The sequence below is a fragment of the Papaver somniferum genome, chromosome 7 (genome assembly GCF_003573695.1).
Source record: "Papaver somniferum cultivar HN1 chromosome 7, ASM357369v1, whole genome shotgun sequence".
NCBI classification, from domain to species: domain Eukaryota; kingdom Viridiplantae; phylum Streptophyta; class Magnoliopsida; order Ranunculales; family Papaveraceae; genus Papaver; species Papaver somniferum.
The window spans coordinates 162,982,859-163,006,123 of NC_039364.1; the positions used below are offsets into that span (position 1 = coordinate 162,982,859).

General features: G+C 39.2%; 1 long non-coding RNA gene and 1 pseudogene across 1 annotated transcript; one reads left to right on the top strand and one right to left on the bottom strand.

Annotated features, from left to right (window-relative positions):
* Positions 1 to 372: 372 nt before the first annotated feature.
* Positions 373 to 7,880, bottom strand: LOC113295475 (annotated as a pseudogene).
* A 9,915-nt stretch (positions 7,881 to 17,795) lies between these two features.
* Positions 17,796 to 19,430, top strand: LOC113293453. The gene is made up of 4 exons (XR_003332314.1): positions 17,796 to 17,852; positions 17,944 to 18,026; positions 18,773 to 18,869; positions 19,267 to 19,430. It is a non-coding gene; the product is annotated as an uncharacterized LOC113293453 (long non-coding RNA).
* Positions 19,431 to 23,265: the final 3,835 nt, after the last annotated feature.

The following is a 23,265-nucleotide window of genomic DNA, read 5'->3' on the forward strand; positions in this document are numbered from 1 at the left end:
TTGTGGAGAGGATAGGAAATAGGAAAAGTAGGGATGGGAATTTGGAAAAACTTTTACGTTATTCCATGTGAAATTGTCAGGAATGAATTTACAATAATCAGAGGAGACGGAAAATCTCTAGTTAAGGGGCCACACTGAGCTTTGGTGCTTGTCTGCATGGAGAATTTACTACAACTTGATGTAATCTTGATCCAAATTAACTAAGATAATATACAGAGGTTGATGGATATACAGAGCAACTTTTACACATACGAAAACAAGGAAAAGCAAAAGCTACACAATAGACACCCTATCCAAAAAAGAAAAAAAAACTGACAATTTCAGCAAACATGCACCAGATAGTTTTTGGCTGGACCCTGAAATCGTCTAAGATCAGCAAGGTTTGAGTTCTATTCCGATACTCAGAAGAGTTCTAGCTGATTCCAGAACCATATCACCTCCAATTTCTGATGCGCGTGTTAAGATTCCTTTCCCTCCCTCCACCATGTCCACTGACCAAGTTTTTTGGTTCGCCGTCCCATCCGACTTACTTAATTCTGTTTGTGTGCAGCAAGAGTGATACTAGGAGGACCATGACGCTTCTTTGGAACCGGCATGTCATGGTCATGTTTCCCTTCATACGTAATTATTATGGTAGATGCATCTTCTGAGGCTCTTTCAACGTGCTTACGCACAGGGCTTCTGCAGATGTGCATTTGTAATAACTCCTGGAATTTTAGAATGGTGAATATTAAGACGGCTGAAAATATATCTTGATCAGATTAGCTCAAGTTCCATATCACTTCGGAATTTTTAGATATTCAAGATGTGTTAACAACTCAAAACTGTGACTGGAGGAATTAGAGGGTTTCTTCAAGGTTGATACATGAATAACTAACAGATATGCTTTCCTAGCGCCAGGGCCATAATTTTGACCGAATGACCAGTTTGTTTCCAAAATGTTATACTGCTTGTTGTGCCTTTATGGTAATATCAGCCTATTAACCTTATTGAGCCTCAACTTTAAGTGTGGAACTAAAAACAGAACAATAAACAAAGGTTTCACCTTGGGTTAGGACTTCCCTTCACCATCTTCTGACCATACTTGCGTCACCTGTAGCCATCACTTGAGATCCCTAGATCCCCAGCTGCTTGGACGACAACTTTAGGTTCCTTAACTGTTTTAATTGGAGTTATGGAAAATACCACATTCCTTTCCCTTTTCCTGATTATGAACCGTAACAATATTTTTTTCTTAAAAACAATATTCTTTGCTTAAGAAAACAAAGACTGACAGTAAGAGCAAAAGCTATATCATGATAAGTCAAATAAGAAAATAAAAACTTCGAGAAAACAAACCGGTGTTAAACAGTTCATTATACCTTTGCTTTTCAATTGTTTCATGACCTAGCGCCTCCTTAGCCTTAAACTTTACATTTTCGTTCAAATTATGCAATTGCTGCTTTGGCATAACATTTCTAGTTTCTTTCTTTAACTTAAATGAATCTGACTTCACAGGTTTTTGCACTGATCGATCTAGGGTAGCAGTGGCTCCGCCTGACTCGGCAGAGGATATAAGCTTCCTTCCCTTAAACGATCTAACCTTTCGAGGTGGATCATGGTTGTGCCGACCTTTATAAATAATTTCAACCAAGCGACTAGAATGATCGCAACGCTCAACCTTCTTTTTTGCATGACAGCTTATATAAGTGCATCTGTAATAGCTTCTATTACTCTCAGAACTCTTCACCTGCTTTTGACCATACTTACGCCAGTTGTATCCATCAGGAGTTGGTGCCTTAAAGACAACCTGAGTAGCTTTCATGTCAGGGCCCAAGGTTTTCTGCTCGCCCATTTCAGGCTTAGAGAGAGAATTAACTTCTGGAACTAGTTCTGGCGATTTTTGTGGCGATACAGATGGCATGGCTTGTACGACGGAAGCAGGAATTAAGTCTACGAAGGAAATAGGACAGTCACCAAGTGATTGCTGTGATGGGACCGGACGTGATACAGATAGAATGGACTGTGAAACAGAATCTGCAGTCAAATCCACTGAAGATATTGGACACTCATCATGAGCTGCTACAGTTTCCACAACATCTTGATGGGACATCAAATACTGGATCTGAGAAAGTAAATCAGAGATCCGGAGGCATCAAGATATTACAGAATTGAAATTCCAGAAAATCTAAAACCTGTTTTCCCTTTATCAACTTCAGACATTAGTAGAGTACTAGTAAATAGCCATGCTAGTGCATGTAAGATAGCAAACACAAGGGATGTTTAAACACAAAAGCCATAAGAAAACAAGTGAAAAAAAATAATTCTAACAAATATAAAACAAAATGAAAAAACAATCACAAAATTTAATTAGGAGACACCGGAGGTTACACAGATTGAAGGACCTAATGTAATGGCAACTGCAAGATGAAACTTAGCTTATATAAAGACAACTCTCTTTATTGATGTTTAGAAAATCTCTCAAAACTAAACACAAGTTCTGATCTTGCTCATATGATCAACCACAACTTTGGTGAGCATATATATATAGAACTATGAATTTCTTTTCCTAGTCTTATTACCTTATTACATGTCTTTCCTTTTCTTAGAACTAGATGACTTCTAATTCCCTTAGGATTACATCAATTTCCTAATCTTGTCCTAACCAGCTTGTTAGTGACTTCTATGTTGAAGTTTAACCATCTCCCCGTTAAGCTTCAACCTTACCCGCGACATATCTTGTACTCCAATCAGTTGTCCCATTTCTTCAAACTTGATCCGAGCTAATGCCTTTGTCAATATATCTGCCTTCTGCTCAGTTCCAGGTATGTGTTCTACGTTAATGACCTCCTTCTCGATGCATTCTCGTATGAAATGATACCTTTTGTGAATGTGTTTCGTCTTCCCATGAAACACTGTATTTTTAGTGAGTGCAATTGCAGATTTATTATCAATCTTGATGAGAACTTTTTCAGGTTCTCTTCCTTTGATTTCACCCAACAGTTCTTGAAGCCATATTGATTGTTTAGCTGCTTTTGTTGCAGCCATAAACTCAGCTTCACAGGATGAGAGGGCTACAGTGTCTTGCTTCTGTGAACACCATGTAATAGGTGCTTCTCCTAGATAAAATGTATGACCAGTTGTACTTTTTCCATCATCTTGGTAAATATTATGACTGCTGTCACTATACCCAACAATTCCTTTTGATCCTCCTCGACCATACTTCAATCCACAGCTGATTGTTCCTCTTAGATATCTCAATATCTGCTTTATTACATCACCATGAGACTTGCGTGGACTCTGCATATAACGGCTTGCTACTCCCACAGAGAAAGTCAAGTCTGGTCTTGTGTGTAACAAGTATCTAAGGCATCCAACATTTCTTCTATAACTCGTTGAATCAATCTCTGCTTCTTCTTGTGCCTTTGAAACTTTAAGTCCAAACTCCATTGGTATCTTAGTTGGATTACAAGTTTCAAGTCCTGCTTCTTTCAGAATTCTCCTTGCATAAGCTTCTTGTTTAATCTGAATCCCATCTACTCCTTGATGGACTTCTATGCCAAGGTAATAAGTGAGTTTTCCGAGGTCTGACATCTCAAACTTTGATGACATTTATCTCTTGAACTCATTGATCACCTTAAGGGAGTTGCCAGTCAAAAATAAATCATCTACATAGACTGCAATCACAAGAAGCGTTCCCTTTTCTTCTCTTCTGTATACTGATGTTTCTTTAGAGCACTTAACAAATCTGATTTCTCTTAAGATTTGATCTAACTTTGTATTCCAGGCTCGAGGAGCTTGTCTTAGACCATATAGAGCTTTTGATAACTTATAAACCTTATGCTCTTGTCCTTTTACTTCAAAACCTTCTGGTTGTTCAACATACACATCTTCTCCCAATTCACCATGTAAGAATGCTGTCTTAACGTCTAAGTGGTGAATTTCCCATGAGTTTGATGTTGCTTCTGCTATTAAGAGACGAATTGTCTCTAGTCTAGCAACTGGTGCGAGAACTTCATCAAAGTCTATGCCTGATTCTTGAACGTATCCCTTGGCTACAAGTCTTGCCTTATATTTGTTGACAGTACCATCAGCATTCCGTTTTATTTTGAAGATCCACTTAAGACCAATCACTTTTACCCCACCTGGCTTATTAACTAGAAACCAAGTCTTGTTTCTGTTGATTGAAATAATTTCTTCTCTACATGCTTGTGTCCATTTCGTCGAGACCTTTGCTTCCTGAAAATTCCTTGGTTCATCATTAACAGAAAGTAGCATAATCTCACATTCTTCTGCAGCTTGAAGAACATAATCCTCCAGGTACTGTGGCTTTTTTATCTGTCTTGTTGATTTTCGCAGTGGAATGGGTTGAGTTATTTCATCGATCTCTTCTTCTTCTTCTTCTTCTTATTCTTCTTCTACTTCTTCGTTATTCTCAGTGTTTTCATTATTCTCTTCTTCTTCTTGATTAACATCATTGTTTCCATTGGTATTGATGATTATGGGTCCTTCGCCTTCATCAATTACTTGACCCCATCTCATGTGAAACATTCTTGGATCCCTATTTGGTCCATCATTAGTTTCTTTCCAGTTCCAGTTTTCTTTTTCATCGAATACCACATCTCGACTCACTATCACTCTTTTCGTTATTGGATTGAATAATCTGTAAGCTTTGGATACAGGATCAATTCCTAGATTCACAAGAGTTTGAGATCGATCATCCAGTTTCTTAAGAGTTGCAGAATCAACTTTTGCGTATGCTTTGCAACCAAACACTCTTAAATGATCTATGTTTGGTTCTCTCTTTCGCAAACTTTCACATGGAGTCATGTCTTTCAGAGATTTCGTAGGTATCATATTTATTAGGTATGTGGAGTGTCGTACAGCTTCTCCCCATAGATAATTAGGTACTTGCATAGCCTTTAAAGAACTTCTTGTCATCTCCATTCGAGTCCTGTTTCTCCTCTCCACCACTCTGTTTTGTTGTGGTGTATATGGTGCTGTGAGTTGCCTTTTGATTCCATTTGACTCACAGAACTTGTTGAACTCTAAGGAAGTGAACTCTCCTCCTCTATCAGTTCTAAGCATTTGGACCTCCTCTTTTAACTCTTTTTCTATCAGATTTCTGAAAGCTTTGAATCTGTCAAATGCTTCACTCTTTTCTTTCATAAGAATAGACCACATATATCTTGAGAAGTCATCTATAATAACAAATATGTATTTTTTATTTGCAAGGGTTTGTTGTGTAATAGGACCACATAAATCAGCATGAAGAAGCTCCAATGGCTTTGAGGCTCTGAATGTTGTTGCTTTTGGGAAACCTTGACGAGTTTGTTTCCCAGCTAAACATGATTCACAGATTTTTGCGTCATCATTTATCTGTGGTAGTCCTCGAACCATATTGTTCTGAGACATTGCCTTTAAAGTTCTAAAGCTTATGTGTCCTAACCTTGCCTGCCACTTCCATGTCTGATCTTCCAGTCTCATATTCAGACACAATGACCTTCCAATCATGAGACTTATCTTGTAGAGTCTATTATGTGAGCGTGGGACTCTAACTAAAAGTGTTCCACTTGGGTCATGAACTGTTAGATAATCTTGTCGCATTCTAACATCACATCCAACTTCTGTAGCTTGTCCTAAACTTAGAATGTTGCTTTGTAAGTTTGGGATGAAGTAGATGTTTGTGACAAGCTTCTGTTCTCCGGTCTTTCTCTGAAATAGAATTGATCCTTTCCCTTCAATTTATACAGAGGATCCGTCACCAAACTTCACTTGTCCTTTGATTTTCTCATTGAGTTCAGAAAAGTAGTGTCTCTTACCAGTCATGTGATTGCTGGCTCCATTATCTAAATACCAGATTCATTCTTCTCCATCCTTTGATTCGTAGTTCTTTGGTATTAGTTTCCCTTCGTTTAAGAATACAACTTCGTGCATGAAAAGAGATGTATCTGCTTCCCTTGTTTCATTCTTGTTTGTTTCTTCCATCTTTTGTATTCTTTCAGGGCATACAGATGAGAAGTGTCCTGGTTTATCACATCTGTAACAAATAATGTTTGATCTATCCTTCTTTTCTTTCCCTTGGTTTTGATCATTCTGACTTGTTATTCTATCTTCTGAGTTAAACCTTCCTCCCCTTCCTCGGCCTCTGTTTCCTCTACCACCTCTTCCACGTCCTCTTCCTCTTGTCGCAGAGTTTTGTTGGTAAGAGTTTGTGTACAAGAGTTTTCCTTGAGTTTCTCCATTGTTTTCTTGATCAAGGATTCTTTCTTCATATGCTTTCAATCTTCCAATTATATCTTCATAGCTAGTCTTCTTTAAATCTAAGACTTGTTCGAGAGAAGCTATGATATGAATATACTTGGATCTTGGTAAACTATTGAGAAACTTCTTTACCAGTTTATCTTCATCAATGGATTGTCCAAGTGACGCAGCTTTTGAGGCTATCTCTGATAGCTTTCCTGCAAAGCTATCAATAGTATCAGTGTCTTTCATCTTCACTCTTTCAAATTCAGACATTAAGGTTTGCAGACGGGCTTCTTTAACTCGATCAGCTCTGAGATTAGTGCCTTTATTGCATCCCAAATTTTCTTTGAAGTTTCCTGTTCACCAACTTGTAGAACAAGACATTCTGGTATTGCTTGAAAGAGTAATCCAATGGCAACATTGTTTTTGTCTGGGTCCAATGTACCAGGATCAATTGTTTCCCAAACTTTGTAGATTTTCATCAGTACCTTCATTCTCATGGCCCATACTGTGTAGTTTGTGGCGTTGAGGATTGGAACTTGTTTGATGGTGGCGTGAACTGTTTTGCACCCACAATGGTGGTTTCGTTTTCCATGGCTCAGAAACAAGCTCTGATACCAATAATGGCAACTGCAAGATGAAACTTAGCTTATATAAAGAAAACTCTCTTTATTGATGTTTAGAAAATCTCTCAAAACTAAACACAAGCTCTGATCTTTCTCATATGATCAACCACAACTTTGGTGAGCATATATATATAGAACTATGAATTCCTTTTCCTAGTCCTATTACCTTATTACATGTCTTTCCTTTTCTTAGAACTAGATGACTTCTAATTCCCTTAGGATTACATCAATTTCCTAATCTTGTCCTAACCAGCTTGTTAGTGACTTCTATGTTGAAGTTTAACCAACATAATGTTGGTGTTTCCAGCCCATGGCAGTTTTTCCCCAATTAAAGTCCAAGCGGATCCTAATTCCATGTTTTGGTTTTTTTCATTTAGTTCATTATCATTAAGATGCAGGAATGTTAGTCTTCCATATTTCCAGTTAACATTAGTATAATCACATTCTGTAATCAGTTCTGAAATTTAAAAGAAGTTTTTTTTCATTTTTGACACGAAAATTAGTATAATCACATTAAAAGAAGTTTCTATAGTTAGTTTTGTATCCTTTCAAGCCATAGCTATATTTTAAATTGATTCGTTGAGAGAATTCTAAAAGTATTTTTCTAAGTGGCTTCTTGTTACTTTACACCAACCTCCAAAACTAATAAACTTAACAATATGAAACAAAGAAGACAAACCTTATCAAGTGAGTCTGGCACAGTAGTAGTAGTAGTAGGAACTGTTAGTTTTCCACCAACAGATAAAATCTCCATTGAATCAAGTGATGTACAAATCACAACAGAGTTAAGTAACTGAGAGAAAGAGGGAATTTCAGAATCGACTAGGGTTTCTTCTAACTGAGAATTTTGATCATTAAATACAGATGAAAAATCTAGTGACAGATTTGAAGAGCAAGAAAAAGGGTTTTGAATATTACAAAAATGATTTTCCACTCCCACTCTTCCTCTCCTACTACTTTAAATTGTTCTAGTGTTTTTTCTTCTTCTTCCTTGCTAGAACCTTCTCGCTGCGTCTGATTTTCCGCCATGAAAGCTATTTACTAGGAAGGGAAGAAAACATTTTTTTTGAGGACCCGGAACAGAAGTCAGGTGGATGAAAACCGGTTTGTTATCTCTCTGTCTGTTTATCTACCTGAGTCTGAGGAGGAGGAGAAGAAGAAAAATCTTGCGGCTATTTGGACTCAAATTTGACTTTACTAGCTGTTGCGCCCGTGCGTTGCACGGGCTTAGACTGGTTGTCCCAAGTTTTAGATTATTTCTTTTTCCGATACAATAGTTTGCCATCATATTTTTTCATTGAAATATTTGCCTGATAATTAAAGAGAAATTACTGATATGAGTTGCTAGTTCTTTCTGAGACGGTAGTTCCTAGAGGGACAATACGTGTTGGCGTATGAATGGTGTTTGGTCTACGGTGTTGGTTGGCCTCCGTTTCACGCGACGACAACTAGATAGACTACCTCTTCATCTTTCTTCTCTCGGTTATCCGGGAGAAAGAATAGTTTGGTTCCCTGTGCTTAGCGGTCGAAAAGTTATCGACTATTGTCCCTTGCAACAGTGAACATGTGAAACCATCCTAGCCTATGTGAAAGGAGGGACTCTCTCCAGTGACTATGCAAGGAAGCAGGATCGCGAAAGGGGGGACTCCTCCCTGTAGCCCTGCTTGCTCTGGACAAGGATAAAGTGGGCATGCTATTTTAATGGTCGCGAATGCGTAAACCCTACTAAAATGGTGTGACCACTCTTGTTCCACCCGCGACACGGAAGGTGCCAAGAACTTACTACTGTCTCCGACAGGTTGCCCAGGCAGGTGAGACGGTCTAGAAACTTAACCATATCTTGGAGGTAAGATATTTACGAGAGATTATCTCTGTCCAACCCGGTACATGCTACTGGAAAATGGACTTTGGATATTGGATATTAAATTAAAGAGAAATTACGTCATAATGTGTTTAGGAGTACATATCAAAAATCAGACTTATATTGAGGAATATCTTATATCGATACTAATGCTCTGTGCTTTGTTCCAAAATTATATTAAGGAATATCTTATAGAATAATTTAGGCCAGGCACCTGAATTGCAGGTAAGAAAAGTGATCAAATGTGGCATGTGGCTTAAACAATTTGCATCACTCACTGGTTAACATTAATTAGATTCAAATTCCACGTGCACCCAATAACTTAGAACATGACTACACTTTATGCTTTTATTAAGTTGGATATACAGATAAATAGAGAATTTCCAACTTGCAATTGAACAACACAGATGAATAACAATTATAATTTTGATGATACATATTGAGAATACAAACATTCTTATCTTGGTAGTTTAGAGAAAAATGGTTTCATCAATCTGCAGCCTTGTACAAATGGAGATAGCTTTAGTGCACTGGAAAAGGCTTGGTAGCCTGTAAAAGTATTTTTTAACTGTGAAACGCTTATTATTTAGTACCTTATAGACATTGCAGGGAGATCATATGACTGAATCGTTTGACCATTCAAATTGGTATTGTCGAATGCTATCGTCACGAATACATTTGGCCTTAATGACACTGTCACGAATCAGCAAGACCCCATCCATCCCACATCTGAAGCAACATTTCCTGAACATTAAATTTGTTTAACTTCATTAGTTCAATGTATCCCTGAAAAAGCATAGGTCACGGCATGTAAACTAGACAGTAAGAAATTCATGGCTACAAACACCTTCTTATGCAATGATCTCATAACATTGCATGTCACTGCTAATCTTTTTATTCAGTAGAAAGGTTGTAGGCCTGTCAGTATTTGTCCGATATCCAGAATCCGTTTCCGATTATTCGAGATCCTATAGGATTTTATCCGTTTTATCGGATATAGGATATAGGATATAATATGTTATCAGATATTTCTTCCTTAACATATCGGAATCGGATTAGACTATATCCGTTTGTTTAGATATCCGATATGTTAATGACGTAATTGTAATTTTCCCATACCCTTATTTGCCTCCACTAGTCGAGGACTCGAGAAGTCATTTCGTTTTTTTCATTTTTTCTTCTCTTCTCAGTTCTCACCGCCTCTCGGCCAACAATCTTTATCTTCTCTATTTTTCGTTTTAGCAGCAGGAGTTAGTCATCTTCGATTCTTATGCTACGTCAATTTGTTAAACTTGGCGTGAAATATTGAGGGTGTGATGGATTAAGCTATACCCTAAATTACGCTGGTACCAATCTTTCTCTTCTCTCTGTGTAGATAGTTATGTTGTATTGCGGTTCTGTTTGTTTGTTGATAAAATTTGATGATGTAGAGTGTTGAATTTGTATGAGTTTCTATGAAATTAGAATTTATTAGCGTTTTGAAATCATAAATTGCAAATTAGGGTTTCTATTGTTGTTTCAAAATTTGGGTTTTCTTCTCAATCATAGGATAAACTTGTTGAGTTTACTTGTACAACGACAGATTATTTGTTTCATGGGTTATATTTGTTTGATTTTGGGTATAATCGGCTAATTATTAGGATAATATGATCATAATATAAGCTCATTTGCTTTTGTACTTGTTTGATGGTGAAAACGGTTTCTGCTGATTTTGGTAATTTCGGATGTGTGGGTGAGAAACGAATTTAAACCCTAAACAATGTACTGCAAGGGAGTACTTTAGATTCGAGAGATCAATCTGTACAAATCCAGTCTAAACCAAGAAATGGCCGTTCCAGACTTGCTTCGGTCACAAAGTGAAGGAGAACGATTGGTTTTGGGGAGGCAAGCGAAGAAAGTGTTGAGACCAGAATAGTTGATTCTGGAAGAGTAGTTATTTTCTACGACTTGTATTAGAAAGTGGGAATCTAACAGATGGAAATCTAGCAAATGTTTTCTGAGTGTTGTATGCTCCTGACCTGAACTTGTCGTGCGGTGTAAATAGGTAATGCCTATTTATACAAGTCGAAGTGAAACGTACTCTGGTCTCATTAAGAAATGGAAAACGGGTGAGTAAATGGGAGGAGGTGGTAACCGGTAACGCCTGGAATTGATGTTCCATAAAATAAAGCGTTTCACCATTACTCCCTGTATTTACTAACCGCCTCATCCTTATGATACTTTCTTATAACGGGCGTAGTGTACGCCGCACGCTGTAAACCGCCAAATCAATACCCAATGAGCATCCCCCAGTTTGTGACATGCGTTGATGTCTCGAGTATTTTCATGGAAAACATGTAGCATGTTGTTGTCGTCTGGAAAGTCGAGCTTGGGAGATTTGTCGGCTCGGTAACCTTCGACCCTTCGTTTGATAGCCAGTGGCATGAAAGCATGCTCGGTATGGCTTTAATATGGCCTGGTTTAGGCGCGGCCAAAAGTTAGGGTTTTGGCTTTGTTTAGGCGCGACCAAACTAAGGCCAAAAGTTTCCATGCGTTAGCTGGTAACCTTGGACGACCAAGATCTGCATCTTAGAAAAGGTGGTCGTTGATCGTTGCAGGCCTTCGTTTTGGCATCCGCATAGGAAAGGCTGGTATGGCGTGGTGCAGCAATGTGGTTGGCATGACATTGGCACATGTGGCATGGCATGCCTTGGCACGATTTGGCGTGGCCAAAACTAGGGTTTGGGTCCAAAGGTTACCGTGCGTTGTTTGGCAACCTTGGACGGCTAGGATTTGCATCTAGGATTGAAGCGTGGTCGTTGATCGTCGCGCGCCTTCATTTTGGTAGCCGCATAGGGAAGGTTGGCATGGTATGGCGCGACAAGGTGGTTGGCATGCCATTGTCACATGTGGCATGGCATGCCTTGGAGCGGTTTGGCGTGGCCAAAACTAGGGTTTTGGGCCAAAGGTTACCATGCATTGTCTGGCGACCTTGGACGGCTAGGATTTGCATCTAGGATTGAAGGGTGGTCGTTGATCGTCGCACGCCTTCGTCTTGGTAGCCGCATAGGGAAGGCCGGCATGGTATGGCGCGGCAAGGTGGTTGGCATGCCATTGGCACATGTGGCATGTCATGCCTTGGCGCGGTTTGGCGTGGCCAAAACTAGGGTTTTGGGCTAAAGGTTACTATGCGTTGTCTGGCGACCTTGGATGGCTAGGATTTGCATCTAGGATTGAAGGGTGGTCGTTGATCGTCGCACGCCTTCGTTTTGGTAGCCGCATAGGGAAGGCCAGCATAGTATGGCGCGACAAGGTGGTTGGCATGCCATTGGCACATGTGGCATGGCATTCCTTGGCGCAGTTTGCGTGGCCAAAACTAGGGTTTTGGGCCAAAGGTTACCATGCGTTGTCTGGCGACCTCGGACGACTAGGATTTGCATCTAGGATTGAAGGGTGGTCGTTGATCGTCGCACGCCTTCATTTTGGTAGCCGCATAGGGAAGGCCGGCATGGTAGGGCCAAGGCAAATGGCGTGGACATCTTGGCATACTGGGGCCAAGGGTTTGGACGGCTTGGCATGGTGGTCCCAAGGCATAATGGTGCGAACGGATTGGCATAGTGGGGCCAAGGCAGAATGGTGCGGACGGCGTGGCATAGTGGGGCCAAGGCAGAATGGTGCGGATGGCTTGGCACAGTGGGGCCAAGGGTTTGGACGGCTTGGCATGGTGGGGCCAAGGGTTTGGATGGCTTGGCATGGTAGGGCCAATGGTTTTGACGGCTTGGCATGGTAGGGCCAATGGTTTGGCATGCCATTGGCGCATGGTGCGGCCAGCATGGCTAGGGCCAAGGGTTTGGCATGCCATTGGCGCATGGTGCGGCCAGCATGGCTAGAGCCAAGGGTTTGGCATGCCATTGGCGCATGGTGCGGCCAGCATGGCTGGCATGCCTTGGCGCGGTAAACGTGGCTGGCATGGTTTTCCATTGGCACAGTGGTGCGGCTGGCATGGTTGGCATGCCTTGGCGCGAAGATGTGGCTGGCATGGTTTGCCATTGGCACAGTGGTGCGGCTGGCATGGTTGGCATGCCTTAGCGCGAAGATGTGGATGGCATGGTTTTCCATTGGTACAGTGGTGCGGCTGGCATGGTTGGCATGCCTTGGCGTGGTAGCATGAGAATTGGGGTTTGACATGGATGATGTTAGTCAATATTAAGGGTTTTGTCGTGGAACATGACCCATGTAAAAAAAGGTACCCCGGTAATTCTTACGTAGGCATGCTGATTGATTCAATAAATGTGCTAATGGTCATAGTGACGTCATGTTGGATGTACAGTTTTACGATTTTAACCCTAAGCTAAAAACCACCATCAACATTAAGTCCCCTGCTTAGCTCGGAACAGGAGCATTGTTGCGAGGTAAGCGTAAGATGGTGACAGGCTAGGACAAAAAATCGAAACAACAAGTTGTGATAAGATGGTCAGGAAAGTCCGACTAACCTTTTTCGAAAGGTAAAGAGAGTTTGTACTTCCCGTGTTGGCGGCCTTGCATAAATTGTACTGGTGGTGCAGACCGTGGAGTGGTGAGATGAAAATTGCCCGCTTAGTCTGGCCATGCATCACCTTGGTTGGGTTAGGGAAAATCGTGATGCTGGCTTGGCGAGTTTGTTGGTGTTGGTGCGGCAAGTCATGGCGCGGCACGATGGCGTAAGGCATGACACGGTTTGGTGAGGAAAAGCATGCGCGGACGATGGTGCAAGGCATGACACGGTTTGGTGAGGAAAAGCATGTGCGGTTTGGCGTGCGGGTCCAAGGCAATGGCGTGGGCGCTCTTGGCATGGTGATTTGTCTTCGCGGGCCCGGTTGCCTCTTTTCCTTACTTGACTCAAATAGGAAGTCCTTTCCTTATTCAAACTCCCAAGTATCACGCCTATAAAAGGAGGGTCGGGCTCTCCTTTTATTTCACACCTATATTTTTTTTATTCTGGCCGCGTGGTAACAGTAAAGCGGACGAGCGAATTCCAGGTATGTCTCCGGGCTTCATCAGTTAAGTTGTAAATCTCTGCAAGCACAGACAACTAAAAAGAGGCGAAAATGACACATCAATATAAGAGCAGAGGCAATAAAAGAATACATACCGATCAACTAATTATTCCTCTCACGGAGTTCAATGATATTATTAGAATAAGTAGAGACATCAGCTTTGAGTTTAAGGTTCTCAGCATCAAGAGAACGAAGCCTTCTCTGAAGATCTGAAGTGACGGCATGAGACATACGGGCACTCTGCGTCAACATGAAATGGGAGTTAAAATAAACACAAAGCATAAAAGTATCATAATAGTGGGCGCGACAGTATAGAAATTACCGAAGATCCAAGCGCGAACTGAAAGCTTGGTCTTAACGCAGAGGCAACTCCTCTTAAAGACTCATGACCCAAAGAAGGAGCATCACAAATCTTAGACACCTCCTCACATATATGAGTCAATGCTTCGCCATTGATGGCTAATAAAGAGTCGGAAAAGATACTCGACAACTGCCCCATAGAAGATGTGGACTCAGAATTATCAGTAGGAAGCCGAGCATCATTATCAGAATGAGAGTCTAAAGGAACTGGAGAAGATGTCTTCCGCTTCTTAGAGGGATTCCGAGAAGTGGACTTAGAGACAGTCTTCTTACTCGTGAATCCTCAGTGTCTTCAGCCTCCACCTAGGCGCATAATGAGAGATAAGAAACAGAGGCAACAATATTGTTAAAATTCAAATAAGAGTATTTCTTACTTCATTATTACGCGAATCTGACGCCTGAGACGAATTTTTGTTAGCCTTCATTTTCTGCTTCGCAATCTGAAACCAAAAGAGATAATGAGGGAAACGAAAAATAAAAGAAAGGAAATAAACAGAAGGATGAAGTTAAAAGCAGCATACCACATCTTTTTCCTCGGTCCATACAAATTCCCAAGGTTTGTAAGCAGCAAACTTCTCAGGAAGAGGAAGAACTGGCCCATCATCACCCTTACCCGAAATATAAGGGACCTCTAGGATAACATGATACTCCACCCAACGAGTATCCTTTGAACGACGCGCAGAGTCATTATCCGGATTGTGAAAATCAACGTCCCGTATGATCCTCTTGTTCTCTGCGATACCATCCGCTCTCATCAAACGGATTCCCCAGCGGTATTGATCATTTTTTACGATGACGACAGCGTAGTGAGCAAAGAAGTTCTCCATTGTATATTCTTCCTTGTTGAAAGGTTTCATCCACTTGGGATAGGAAGATTCTAATCCATCCGCACGACGAGAGTACTCAACCATTATTCTAATACAATCGCCGCTCAATTGGAATACACCAGGCGAAAACCTCGCATCAGACAGAAGCTCATAAAAGACAGGAATTTGAGGGTCATAAAGGGGAATGGGAAGACTAGCAGAAAGTTGGCCGAGCGAAATAATGATTTTATGATCACCCCATTAATCAAGCGAAAACCATTCAGGTCTGAGCACAAAAGTGGGTTTCAAATCCAGGAGGAACTGATAATGTGAAACCCCTATGCTCAAATTCGTCTTTCAATCTATCGAATTCCTTAACATTTTTCCAGCCGGGTTTAAGATCCATTATTAGAATGGGAATAGAAGATGAGAATTTAATCAATATGATCAAATCAATCAAGAAGATGATGATCAATCAAAAAGATGTAAGGAAAAAACAGAGTTCAAAAGTAAGAAAAAACGAGAAGAAAATAAAAGGAACAATGGAAAGAGAATGTGAAGTAGAAAGTGAGGAAGAACGATCAAAGAATAGACAGAAGTAGATGAACATCAGCAGAAGATGAAGGTTGCAGAGAAAGAGAAAATATGAAGACAGAAGGTAAAAGGAGAGAAAAGAAAACATGTCACAGTAAATAAAGGATTTTATCCCAACTCCCGATATATTTCTTTCCATCAGTGCATTAATTAAGAACGGATGGATATGAAGAGGCGGTTATCAGGGACGTGTCAGATAGCAAGTGGCAGAGTTAACATGTGTAAGTTGTCATGTCGAGATTCCGGAAAAAGTGTCAACCAAAAGGAATACGAAAAGATGAACTGGTGCGGCGAAATAACAAACTAAGGTTTCTCATACCGCGCTTTCTCTCGAAAGAACGATATGAGAAGAGCAAAAAAATGGATACAAAATACCGCACACTCATTTGGTATGCGAAATAATCCCGTTAGTAGCAAGCGAATACGAACGCGTACAATATGTCCAAGATGACGAACCAGATGATGTCACCAAATCACGACAGAAGTGTGAAGAACCACGCGGCAGTAAAGAATTCGTGCGGCAATATTAAAGTACAAGCGATAGTGACGCGCTCCAGATCCGAAAATAGGGGCTTTATTAGTTGTCCTCCACTATGTAAACTCCTATAAAAGGAGTCAAAAGACTTTGTAGAAGAGAGATCTTTTTGGTGAGCGGAGATAAGATATTTAGGAGAGAGAAAGTTATTTGTTTTCCAAGTTATGGTTTTCTCATAACATCTTTGTATTTGTTCTAAGTTTTAATAAAATATCTTGAGTATTTCATCATGGTTTCTTAGATTACTTCATAGATTATCATTAGGGTGTAGTTGTGGGATTTCCTGCAACTACATTTCCAACTAACGACATTTCCAACTAACGACAACTTGCCCCAATGCTCTGGTTTATGGAGAAATGTCACTAACTTGGTCCCTGAAGTGCAACAACATATCACTTTCAAGCTGAGAAATGGTAGAAGAATTAGATTTTGATTCGATAAATGGCTTGACAGGGGCTGTTTGAAGGATCTTTTCTCTACAATTTTCAAAGTGGTAAAAGAAAAACAAATGGTGGTGGATGATGCAGTAAAAGAGGGTAGGTGGTTCTGTGATTTTAGGAAGAAGAATCTGAACGCAAACGAGCGATTGGAGTGAGACTTGTTAAAGAGAAATTTGGGCATCGTACCAGAACTCGAAGATGAGGACGACGAAGTAGAGGTTTTATAAGTTTTCAGCACTAAAAAGTGCTATCAAATACGGTCAGGTGAAGACCCTGCGTGTAGCTTTGCGAGATTTTTAGGAAGAAGAATCTGAACGCAAACGAGCGATTGGAGTGAGACTTGTTAAAGAGAAATTTGGGCATCGTACCAGAACTCGAAGATGAGGACGACGAAGTAGAGGTTTTATAAGTTTTCAGCACTAAAAAGTGCTATCAAATACGGTCAGGTGAAGACCCTGCGTGTAGCTTTGCGAGATTTTTACGTCAAAAAGAAGTTCCTAATAAGATTCATGTTATGCTCTGGGCTACGTTCCACAACTCGCTGCCTACAAGATCAATGTTGAACCAAAGAGGTATTAATCTTGAGAATATCAAATGTCCCATATGCAATACAGAGGTGGAGACTGCTGACCATTTACTACTTTATTGTTCTTACTCCTTTAATTTGTGGGATTATGTCATCAAGGCGTTCCATAATTCATGGCCTTTACCGGAAACAATTCTGCAGTTCTTTCAAGCCTGGGATAATAACGTTTTAGCAGGCAGATGTAAGAGGGTATTGGACATCTTAAGTTATGTAGTGGTCTGGAATGCTTGGTTGGAACGGAACAATAGAGTTTTTGGTAGCAGGCCAAAGAGTTCTGACGAGCTTAAAATTTTAGTTAAGGAAAGCATAGTGCTAGCTATGGAGTACGAAACAGATACTTTTAGGTTCTTAACCTCTAATCAAATTCTCCATAACTGGGAGATGATTTTGCATCGGGGTGCACAGGAACCGAGCCGGACCGACGGACCGAACCGGAACCGATGGAACCGTACCTGATTTTGGACCGAACCGAGGTACAAGGTACAAGTACCGGTACCAAAAATAGGAACCGAGCTCTGGGGGTACAGGTACACGGTCCAACACATGAACCGTCCCGGATTAATAGGGGGTATATAAGCTCACTGTGAGAAGGAGAAGAAATTCTTAGGGTTTCAGTTCCCTTAATTTTTTCTCGCCTCTTCTCAGTACTTCTCTCTGAGAAGGAGAAGAAATTCTCCCCTTCTTCTGATCTTCATCTTCTCTGTTAACCTTCAATCAAACGATTAAAAGTTCAAACCGTAATACTTCGTCTTTCTCTTCGTTTTTAATTCCGGTGTGAAGAAAATTAGAAGAACAATTCCGGTGGTAAGTAATTTTTAATTTTTTGATTTTAATTTTTTGATTTTAATTTTCTGTGAATCTGTGATTGAGATTAACGGATTTTTGTTTTCTCTAGCGAGTAGCGGCTTAAAGGATTTTCTTCATCTCCCACCAAACCTTCATAGCGAGTAGCGGCTTAAAGGATTCACTGCAATCACCGTAAGATCTTTTTCTTCTTCATATGGATGTTGTTTCTTTTACACTTCTGAAACTAAATCTAGGCTTTTAGTGTTCTGTCACATTTTTGGATGATTTTTTTTGCTTTTATATCTTTGATTCATGAGCAGTAGTTTAGCCGTGAAGATGGAAATGCTATTCTAAAGCTAGGATTACCTAAAAATTTCTGTAATAGACTAATAGTTGTTTTTTAGTTTTGTGAATGCTGATAAAATGTTAACATGGGTGTTGAATTTGACTCTGAGTATTTAGTTTACCATTCTTTTGATTGAGTTAGTTTAAAGGCTATTGATGAATGTTTTTGAACAGTTATTATGAATCATACTTGAAATAGAAAGCTAAATTGTTCACTTCCAGAGGTATTTGTATGGATTTTCACAAGTAATTAGATAACCAGTTCACAGAACCTTGTGTAGCCCACTCTTACCTCTGTAAGTATTCTTGCCTTTTGTTTCCGTGTCTCTATTTTGGGTTTGTTGAATTCCTGTCTAATTGTGTTTCATTAGCTTTTAATTTTAATTCTGGGAAATCGAAGTAGAACAGGCATTTTATCATACAATTTCAATGCATCTTTTTATAATTTTGAGCTTAACCACCAAATTTAGTGTTCCTATACAAGTTTTTAATTGACTGTATAAGATTGGGTCAGTCATTGTTAAGAGTGGCAATTTATAAGCAATGAGTTGCCAGATTTTGCTGATCATAAGCTACATTACCCCACTCTACAGGCCAAAGATTGAGACCAATTGAGAGCAATTGCCTGACAAGTAAAATCAAGGTACATTATCAAAGGCAGGAGCCGCAGGACTGCATCAATTGCACAAGGTAGAAAAATCCTGAACTTTACAATTTCATAACAATAGAACATTTTTATCTTCTTCTATAGAATGGGAATCATTGTCTAAAGAATTTTATGGAACGCATTGTACATAGCCTCTTTCTGATTACTGAACTTTATGTTCTTTCTTAACTGCATGTCACACAAGTACTAGAAGCACATGTTAAACAGATTTCACAAATTACTAAACTTTAAATGTTCACATGTACTAGTTCACAGTAAATGATTGAAGCACTATAAATGATTGTCCACTGTTTACTAGATTACATGTTTTCTTCTTCTTATTCATGTACTAGTCCACTTTAAGGATTGAAGATAGTTAAATTTCATGTACTAGTTCACTGTTCACATGTATTATGTCTTATTCACTGAGCTCACATACAGGAAGTGCCAACTTTGTCAGTGATGGAAATATGGCGTCATTTCACTCGGAGAAATGTTGAAGAACCCTCTTGCAATTACTGTGGAAGGACTTATAGGGCTAACATGTCCAGAAATGGAACTTCTGCCTTGTGGAATGCTTAGAAGTTGCAATAATGCTTAGAAGTTGTAACTTATGCAGTTATGCTTATGCTTAATGAAATTATGCTTAGAAGTTAGAACTTATGCAGTTATGCACTTATGCTTATGCAGTTATGCTTAGAACAATGTTTTTAATATTTATGAACTTTTATATGTATGAAGTATGATACAATGTCTTTATTTCCTTTGAGGTCTTCATTTTATGCAGTTATGCTTTATGCATTTATGCTTCAGTTGAGTTCTTATTTCATTTCTTGTTTCATTTCATTTCATTTCTTGCAATTACTGTGGAAGGACTTATAGGGCTAACATGTCCAGAAATGGAACTTCTGCCTTGTGGAATGCTTAGAAGTTGTAACTTATGCAGTTATGCTTATGCTTAATGAAATTATGCTTAGAACTTATGCACTTATGCACTTATGCTTATGCACTTATGCTTAGAACAATGTTTTTAATATTCATGAACTTTTATATGTATGATACAATGTCTTTATTTCCTTTAAGGTCTTCATTTTGTGCAGTTATGCTTTATGAATTTATGCTTCAGTTGAGTTCTTATTTCATTTCTTGTTTCATTTCATTTCATTTCTTGTTTCATTTCAGTCATAAGCTGGCATGGATGCATCAAGTCAAGCTCATGAAACAGCTACTCCTACACCTACAACTGCTACACCTACCACTGCCACAGATACAGTTGTTGGATCCTCAATGCAACCAACAAATGAAGCAGCACAGCCAGAGACAGCAGCAGTATATGTAGAAGCTACTTCTACTCAAACGGGTGGTAGTAAGATAACTTCTAACGTTTGGAATTATTTCAAGAGGTTAAATGTTCAAGATGCTGCATGCAATTACTGCAAGAAGGTGATAAAGGATCATACTGGAAAGAATGGTACAAGTGGAATGTGGAAGCACTTCAACAGATGCAAGCAGAATCCTAACAAGCCAAAGCCAAAAGGACAACAAACTCTGACATTAAATCCTGCAGCACTGGGTGAGGATGAAGGTCAGTTAGTCTGTACTAATTTCAGTCAGGATAAATGTAAAATGGCAGTTGTTGAATTTATTATAATTGATGAGATGTCATTTAGAGCAGTTGAGGGTGAAGGTTTTAGGAGAATGATGCATGTCTTAGAGCCTAGATTTGTTGTGCCAAGTAGAATGACTATTTATAGATGTTTATTAGACATGTATGTATTAGAGAAAGAAAAGTTGAAAAATTACTTCAAGTCAACCAAGCAGAGGGTTAGTTTGACAACAGACACATGGACTTCACCAAACAATTTCAACTACATCTGTGTAACAGTTCACTTTATTGATCAGCAGTGGAAGTATCAAAAGAGAATTATTATGTTTTGTGAGGTTAGTGGTCACAAAGGAATTGACATTGGTGAGATGTTAGAGAAGTGTTTGTCAGATTGGGAGCTTAAAGATGTGTTTACTTTCACTTTGGATAATGTGAGTGCCAACAAGGTAGCAATGGATTATTTGAAGACTAGTATTGTTTCAAAGACAGGGGCAGAAGAGAGAGCTAAGTACTTGCATGTAAGTATATGTATATGAATATGAGTCATATGACTTATTTATTTATTTTACTTTCTACTTATTTATTAAAATATCTAATACTTGTTTGAATTCACCTTTTCAGGTAAGGTGTGCAGCTCATGTACTTGCACTTGTGGTAAAAGATGCTGTGAGGATCTACAACAAATCAATTGCAAGAATCAGGTCAGTTGTCAAGTATATAAAAGGTTCTCCATCTAGGTTGGCTAAGCTTAAGCGTTGTGCAAAATTAGTTGGAATAGAGTCTAAGGTAACATTGATATTAGATATTAAGACTAGGTGGAACAGCACATTCTTGATGCTACAGGCTGCAGAAATGTTTGAAAAAGCATTTATTAGGTTAGAAAGGTATGACAAGGAATATCGGCAGTTGTTTTATTACCCAAAACAGAGTGAGAAAGATCTACCTGATGCTAATGATTTTGATATTGATGTTAATGTTGGTGAAGAATAAGAAGAATTTAGTGAAGAAGAACAAGAAGAAGTTGAGGTGACAGGGAAGAAGAAGGCACAAAAGAAGAAGAAGAAGGTAGTAGTGAGGAAACCTGCTCCATGTGAAGAGGACTGGATCTTTGCCAGAGGCCTTGTCAAATGTTTGAAAGTATTCTTTGATGCCACTGTTGCATTTTCAGCCTCGACTAAGGTAACAACAAACACTTTCTTATGGCAATTAGTTATCATATATGAGCAACTAGTTGAGTTTAGAGATAATGTAGATGAAGATCCTTTTATTGCTACTATGGCTGGAAAAATGTTTAAGAAGTATAACAAATATTGGGGTGATTATGCAAAGATGAACCCTACAATCGTTTTTGCCATGTTGTTAGATCCTAGAGAGAAAGAAAAAGGACTACAATTTGCTCTTGATCTCTTGTATGGGAAGAGTTCTTCTAAGGTTGAATCTGTTATGAAGCTTGTTAAGTTGGATTTTAAGATTCTATTTGAAGAATATAAGGATGTTTATTCAGTTCATGAGGAGTCAAGTAGTTCTATCCAGGGACAAGCCAAAGCAGTGGTAAGTAAACCAGTGACAGGGCCAAGTCGTATGAAAGAGTTGATGTCAAGGAGTAAGAGGTTCAAGAAAGGCCCAAATGATGATGAGGGAAAAACAGAGTTGGATAAATATTACATTGACGAGTATGAACAAGGTGAAGGAGAAGATGATGAGGAGGAGTTTGACTTATTGGGTTGGTGGAAGACCAACAGTACAAAGTATAAGATACTTGGACATATGGCTAAGGACATATTAGCCATTCATGTGTCTTCTGTTGCCTCTGAGTCTGCTTTTAGCACAGGAAAGCGAGTCTTAAGTCCTTGTAGAAGCTCTTTATCTACAAGGACAGTTGAGGCATTGCTTTGCACACAAAGCTGGCTAAGGAAGCCAATACAACTTGATCTTCTATCTGATTACATACCAGATGATGATGTTGAAATTGAAGAAGGTAACATATTACATTATTACTTGTGTTTGGCAGTAATAGATATAGTCTAATGGTTACTAACTGCTATTATTATTTTTTTGCAGCGTTACTTGGTCCTATCAACAATGATGACACCACAAGTGTTGCTGACATGGATTAGAAGATCAATATTCAAGGCTACTGCAGCACTGCTAGACTGCTAGTTGTTCTTTTATCAGATTTTCTCATTTTCAAGACTTAGTGTGTGTCTGTGACTACTGCTACTTCTTTTTTAAGATTTTCAAGACATTGTTTGTTTGGTTTGCTATTAATATTGCTACTTATTAGTTGTTGCTTTGAGATATTGAAAAATAGGTAAAAAAACAGGTAAAAAAGTAAAAAACAGGGCAGTAGGTTTCTGTTTTTTTTTTCCCCTTGAAATGGAACCGGTACCGACCGGAACCGGCCGGTCCAGAATGGAACCGGAACCGAGGTACTCGGTACCGGGACCGGTCCATTTTTTTGGAACCGAAGGGTGTAAGGTACAGGTATTCGGTCTCGTCAAGAACTGAGCCGAACCGTACCGTGTGCACCCTTAATTTTGCACCTGTAGAATCAGTCTATGTACTTTGGGCTTCGTCCCATCTTTTCCTCTTAATATAAACTTTCTTATTTCGAAAAAAAAAAAAAAATCTTGTTTTGTAGATCTTTACGAGTCCATTCCAAAAATGTAAATCTAATTAAAATCTAACATATATTTTAGAAGTTATGACTTATTTCCTGGTTAATTTTAAATTAGAGAGGGAAGAAATAAATTAGAGAAAAAAATTTATAAAAGAAAAAATAAAGGTAAAAGTTAGGCCATATTTGTAGGATGGCCATTTGTCGCACCGAAACC